The sequence below is a fragment of the Urocitellus parryii genome, chromosome 9 (genome assembly GCF_045843805.1).
Source record: "Urocitellus parryii isolate mUroPar1 chromosome 9, mUroPar1.hap1, whole genome shotgun sequence".
In the NCBI taxonomy this organism is placed as follows: domain Eukaryota; kingdom Metazoa; phylum Chordata; class Mammalia; order Rodentia; family Sciuridae; genus Urocitellus; species Urocitellus parryii.
The window spans coordinates 32,619,325-32,625,725 of record NC_135539.1 but is presented as its reverse complement, the minus strand read 5'-3'; the positions used below and the strand labels follow the sequence as shown (position 1 = coordinate 32,625,725).

General features: G+C 51.0%; 1 protein-coding gene across 5 annotated transcripts in view; it reads left to right on the top strand.

The window, feature by feature from the left end:
- The first annotated feature begins 4,558 nt into the window (after window positions 1-4,558).
- Window positions 4,559-6,401, top strand: part of Trrap (transformation/transcription domain associated protein) — a 120,760-nt gene continuing 118,917 nt past the window's right edge. For 4 of the 5 annotated variants that reach the window (XM_026404197.2, XM_026404196.2, XM_026404191.2 and 1 more), the window contains exon 1: window positions 4,559-4,646. The gene's annotated coding sequence lies outside the window, so the exon portion shown is untranslated. Of the gene's footprint in view, window positions 4,647-4,946; window positions 5,084-6,401 lie in introns of those variants that run through there. The other variant, XM_077802827.1, reaches the window with a different exon arrangement.

The following is a 6,401-nucleotide window of genomic DNA, read 5'->3' as shown; positions in this document are numbered from 1 at the left end:
TCCTTGCCTACATTTAGAGCATGTGTCTGTATACCTAATGGTTATAGTTTGGTGCCAAGTAGATGCTTGCTGAATAGCTGAAAGCAAAAGCTGATGCTCCTTTTGCTCATCTCCCAAGCCTTGAGCATGACCCAGTGAAAGTTCATTTGGATGACCATGAGAGTCTCCTGCATGCTGGCCCCTTTGGTTGTCTATGCTGAGACCATCTCATATGACCCCCACGGTGACACACAGGTGGGATATCCTTTCCCCTACAAAGTGAGCATTGATCAGAACAGACACTGATAACAAACTTAATGGGGTCTGACATCCACAACAGCAATCACAGACCCATGGACAGACTAGAGGTTATGGGCAGTAAAACCTCATTCCCTTGGGTCTGGGTAGCTGTGGCCTGTTTTGACTCATTAAAATTTCTGGGTTATGGAAAGTTCTTTGACTTCTTTGATGTCAATTCCTCCTTCTTTCAATTAGCAGAGTTTATTTGAGCAGATAATGATTTAAAATTGGGAATCACTTAGTATGAGGAGAGGTTTGGAGAACTCCATCCAGGAATGTGGTCAGGCAGTACTTACAAACAGAAAAAAAGAAGTGTGTCCAGAAACCACTTCACAGGTTACAGTCAAGCATTTTGTAGAAAGTAGATGTCTATAAATTGTTCAACATTTTAAAATATTTTCCCCCTTCACACAGTGAGAGACTCACATATGTACTCACACATATCTCTTAGCTTGTCTCCACTATCTCCCAGCAATAAGTACAGAGGACATTTTAGACAAATATTTGGAAGTTTTATATCCAGAGTGAGGATGGCAATTCTTGTTGATGAGAATCTTCCTGAAGAAGGTTACTTACAGTCTGTTGGTTCTAGTGAGCTGCTATAACTCACCTTTGATATTGGAAGAATAGTAGCCCTAGGGTTCACATTCCTAACAAATCCTCACTGTCCTCTCCTGGAAATGTAGCTGTGGGAGGTAGGCCAGTGCATTGGTGACAATGACCCCAGATCAGCTCCTGAGGGATGCTTTTGGAGCTAATCTGATAATAGCTTAGAATGGGGTTCCAGGAGATTTCTTTGTTAAATTTAGCATGGTTTTAGGTCTGAGCCTCAGCTCTCCCATGGCAGCTGGACTTGTCAGATCTCAGGCCACCCAGTTACACTGTTGAAACCCATAAGAAGGACGGGGGATATAGCTCAGTTGACAGAGTGCTTGATTTGCATGCACAAGGCCCTGGGTATGATCCCAGCACCAAACAAAAACAAAAACAAAAACAAAACAAAAAAAAGAAAGAAACCCCCAAGAGATCTTTGGAGGACAGGGTGCTGGAATATGAATTCATCACAGTGCAAAGTTCTTTGCAGAGGTGAACCTCAAAATGGCCAGCCTCCAGGAAACCAAACATGTAGGGCAAAGGTAACAGGAGACTCCAGCAGGGTTCAGGCAATTGAACCCAGGGGTGCTTTACCATTGATCTATATCTGCAGTCCTTTTAATTTTTTTTTTTTTTTGAGAAAGGGTCTTGCCAACTTGCTGAGGCTGGCTTTGAACTTGTGATCATCCTGCCTCCTAAATTGCTGGGATTATAGGAATGCACCACTGCCCCTAGCTGATTGGCTCTTAAAAATGTGGGCAGGGGCTATTGCTCTGACTCACTCCACCGTGAAGACCATCTGTGCAGATTTTGCCCACTGGAGTAGATATTTGTGGGCTCCTGAAATTCTTTTTTTCTATTTTTGTGGAGTTGGGGCTTGAGCCCAGGACCTTGCAAATGCTAGGCAAAAGCTTTGCAGGTATAGTGAGTTCTGCTCCCTGCCTCTTGATTTCTTCTTTTTAATGCTTTGGTTGATCCCTGCCCCGCAGAGGGCATCATTCCAGACAGGGACTACATCTGCTTATTAAATGTGAGTTTGGATCTCTACTGTCTTTCTAAGGCCCATGTATTAAAGGTCTGGTCCCCAGCAGGGTGATATTGGGAAGTTATAGGGACACTTTAAGAGGTGGGGCCTAGTGGAAGGTCTTTGGGTCACTGGGGGTGTGCCTCTGAAAGGGACAGTGGAACCCAGGACTCTTGGGCTATCTTGCCTTCTAGTTACAAGATAAGTGGCTTTGCTCCTCCCTGTACTCTGGCCATGATCTGCTGCCCCACTACAGGGCCCAAAATAACAAGGGCCCACTGAACATGGACTGAAACTTCTAACACTATGAGCCCAAATAAACCTTTTTTCTTTATGTAAGTTGGTTATCTCAGATATTTGTTAGAGTGACAAAAGAGCACATGTTATGGAGTGAATTGTGTTACTCCCCCCTTCACATGTTAAAGACATAACCCCAGTGTGACTGTGTTTAGAGAGAGTAAACCTCTAAAAAGATAATTCTGGTTAAATGAAGTCGTAAGGATAGGGCCCTAATCTGATAGAACTGGTGTCCTTAAAAGAAGAAGAGACACCAGAGAGCTTGCTCTCTCACCAGAGGACAAGGAGGAGGTCAAGTGCATACACAGTGAGATGGCAGCTAAGAGAACAGGCCTCAAAATGAAGCCTACCTGTTAGAACCTTAATCTTGGACCAATCTCCAGACCACTTTTTCTCTGTTCCTACTTGGAGCACAGGATGGTGTGAAATAAAATTCTGTTGTTTAAGCTGCTTGCTCTGTGATATTTTGTTTTGATAGTTCTAGTTGATGAAAGACAACATTGAATGGGCAACGGAAATGCAATGGTAAACAAAGACAGAAAAAGAACTTACTGTCCAGGAGGGGAAACATGATAATTTCAGATTGTAAGGCTATGGGAAGGGAGGCTATGGGAGACAATTGAGTGGGAAGGGTTTCCTTATATTTGCCCTTAAGGAAGGCCTCTCTGAGGAGATGGCTTCTGAGTTGAGCAAGGATCACAAGGAGCCAGCTTTGTGCCTTTGAGGGAAGAACATTCCGGTCAGGCAGGTTAACTGCAAAAGGCCTTAGGCAGGAACAGTGTGGGTGGGTGTGAGGCACAGCAATTCCACAGTGGCTGCACAGTGTTTCCACAGTGATGCAGGAACACTGGGATGGGAGGTGACAGTGGCTAAGGACAGGGAGGAGCTGAAATGCCTTTGCAAGGTTTAAGCAGAAGGGCCAAGTGATTTACCTGATAGGGATGCAGCTGATACCGTCCCTAACCTCCAATTCAGGAGACAGACAAGAAAACTGACAAAAATCATAACAGTGTGATAGGTACTTTGATAGAACTCAGGCCTCAGGAAAGTGAGGGAATTTCTGCTCTGTCAGAGTCTTTATAATATGCAATTAGGCTGAAATTTATCAAAGGGTGTATCTGCCCAGATTTTTCTATCTGGTAAAAAATATTAAAACAGCCTTAAATTTTAGGCCCTCAGATTTTTCAGTCTTTTTTCCCAACTTTGAACCTCCTACTTTGAGGGGTAGTGGTGGAGGGAGCATAGGGGATTTTACTTGCAAATACAGGGGTGGGGTTGGGGGTGCAGAGTGGAATAATTAAAACATTCACTTACAGTTCAGGTTTCAGTTGCATCTTGTATTGTGACAATAATAAACTAGAAAAGAACTTGCTTTCAAAGGGACATTTTCCTTCAAGGTGTCTGATGGCTTACTTAGCAAGCTCTAATTACTGCAAGATGTGAAATCTATCAGTTTGGGCAAGGACCACAAAGATTCCCCTGGGGGAGTGATAAACCAGTAGGGAGAGTGTAGGCACAGGAACCGAAATGGGGATTGGAGGTGGTGGAGTTCAAGTCATCACTTTCAATCTGTCCAACTAACTTGGGTAACATGGGTTACCAGGTACAGCTCACCGTTCAACCTCTCATAGGTGAAGGCTCTAAGTGAGACTGGACAGAACTTTCCCTGTCCAGGCACCTCTTGGTCTGGTCCATGCCACCTCACCTGGGCATCAAGCTGTTCCTCCCCACTCTCTGGCCTGGCCCACGGCCTTTCTCCCCCCAGTTTTGCCCTGGGTGGAGTGCATCTGTCCACCAAATAGGACCAGATAGAAAGTGGTCCTTTGCAGTTCAGCTCAAGGAGACGCAGCTGCAGAACAAATGGGCCTTTCTGTGGCCCTGGTGAACACCTGCGGGCAAAAACACCAGGGCTTGCCTTTGCTGACAGTCTCCATCTAGCTCCAACCTTCCCAAAGCCCCTCCTTGCCTCCTCCCACTTCTGTGCGTTAAGAAGGATCCCAGGAAGGGAGGGGGATGGGGAAACCCCGCCCTGCCTGCCACGCTCATTCCAGCGGTAGATTCTACCGGGGACGACCGTTGCCCACTCGGGAAGCCCCTCGGAATCCCACCGCCCCAGCAGCCGCGGAGCATCCCCCAAGCCACAGCCTGGCTCCAGCGAGGAGGCTTGGGGACACAGGGAACCCACGGAAACTGCACCTGGCGGCCCCTCTGTCCGTGCAGGCGGCCCCGCCCCACAGCGGAGGTTTAAAGGGCCGAAGGGCCCACTCGGGCAGCAGACGCCCCACCCCGCTCGCAGGCCGCACCCACTTGGGGGCGGTGCGCCGAGGCCTAGTTCTCCGTCGGCCCGGCGGCCGCTTTAAGCGGGGGCGGGACTGCGAGCAGCCGTACGGCGGCTGCGAGGGCTTCGCTGGGGCGCGGGCCCGGCTGCCGGAGGCCCGCCGCCGGGGTCGGGGTAAGTGCTCGCGGGGGGCGGGCGAACGGCCCTGGGAAGCGCACGCGTTCCGTGGCCGTGGGGGAGGCCTTTGCGGCGCGGCGACTCCGCGGAGAGGTCTCGGGACGTGCCCGGCTTCTCCGGGACCCGCGGAGCCCACCCCGGGCGGCAGGGCCCGGGGCGACTCAGGCCCCAACCGATCCTGGCCCATCCTGGAGCAGGCAGTGGGAGGCGCAGGACTAGCGGGTGCGGGGATTGGCCCTCGGCGCTCGCCGTAGCGCGGCCTGGAAGGCGGTCGCTGAGTGTCCGGGGACGGCGACAAAAAGAGGGAACCCAAGGGCCGTTTGCGACCAGAGATCGAGCAAGAGATTAGGGCAGTGTCCCCCAGAGGCGTCTCCCGGCCAGCCTGGCACCTCCGGGCCTCCACGCAGGCATCGGGCCCGACGCGGAGAGCGAAGGTAGCGGCGACCACAGCGCCCCCTCCGGCCCGGCGGCGCCGCCTCAGGCCCGGCGCGGCGGGAGCGTCGTCGGCGGGACGGGGCGGGGCGGAGCGCACCGCCGCGCGCGGCTTTGCCCCTAGCGAGGGCGCGGCGTCGACCCTGCGCTTTCCACCTGGCCCTTGCCTGGTCCCCGGGCCTCCGGAGCCTCCCAACTCCAGGCGTTCCTCCACGTCAGGGTCTCGCGGGAAGAGGCGCCTGGCTCTCCCTCCCGGACCTGGGAAATGGCAGGGTTGATAAAGAAGGGACTGCAACTTTGGAAAGTCTGGGCAGGACCGGGGGGCTTCATAGGCAAGGAGAGGGCGTCACCCGGAGTTTGGGGTTTCTCGGGGCGGGGATGGGATGTGCGGCGTCGGTGTTTGGAGGAGGGAATGCGACCTGAAAGGGGCCAGCGGTTGTTGAGTCGCCCTGCAGGACTGACAGACCCCTCGCCTTGGTGCCCCTAATGACGTTTCCTGCCCTGAGCTGGGGATTGGGCTGTTCGTAGCCGAGGGCTTCCTTTCGGCCTCGGAGAAGTGTGCTTGCTGTCTCTGAGTGGCCAGGAGGGGCTCCCTGGTGTCCCGGTGTGCATCTCCATCTGTCTCCTGCCAGTGTACCCGGCAGGGCAGCGCGCTCGAAAGGCCTGCAGAAGGATTATTGGTCTGTTGAAGAAAGAAACCAACCAGGAAACCCCCTCCTATGCAGGGTGAAGTTATGCAAGGAGGATGGGTAAAGGCAGTTTCACCAGGTTCTCTGCATGCTTTTGTGACAGCTCTTAAAATGGAAACCAGTCTCCATCTATGTGTCGCCTTGGAGCAGGAGTTCTCAAAAGTTTGGTCAACAACCTGTTTCCCACTCACAGAGGTGCTTTTCGAAGCATTTATTCATTCAAGGAGCAGTTTTTGAGTGCCTGGTGTGCAGATAAAATTTACAGCTTACTGGGCCTCTTGGTTTCTGGGGTAGCTGTTGGTTTGATGATTTTAATGTATGCTGAAGTTTTAATGTACACTGAAGTTTGAGAGCCAATCACCTAGGGCAGAGGTTGCAAAACTACTGTCAGCACACCAAATCCAGCCTACTGCTTGTTTTCATATAGCTCTTGAAATAAGAGTGGCTTTAGATTGATTGATTGATTGATTGATTTTGCAGTGAGGATCAAACCCAGGGCCTTGTGCTTGCTAGACAAGCACTCTAGCTCTGAGCTACATTACTGGTGCTAAGAATGGTTTTTATATTATTTAAGTGGATGGCAGAGGAAAAAAAAGGGGGAAAGAGTCATATTTCATGACAAATGAGTATT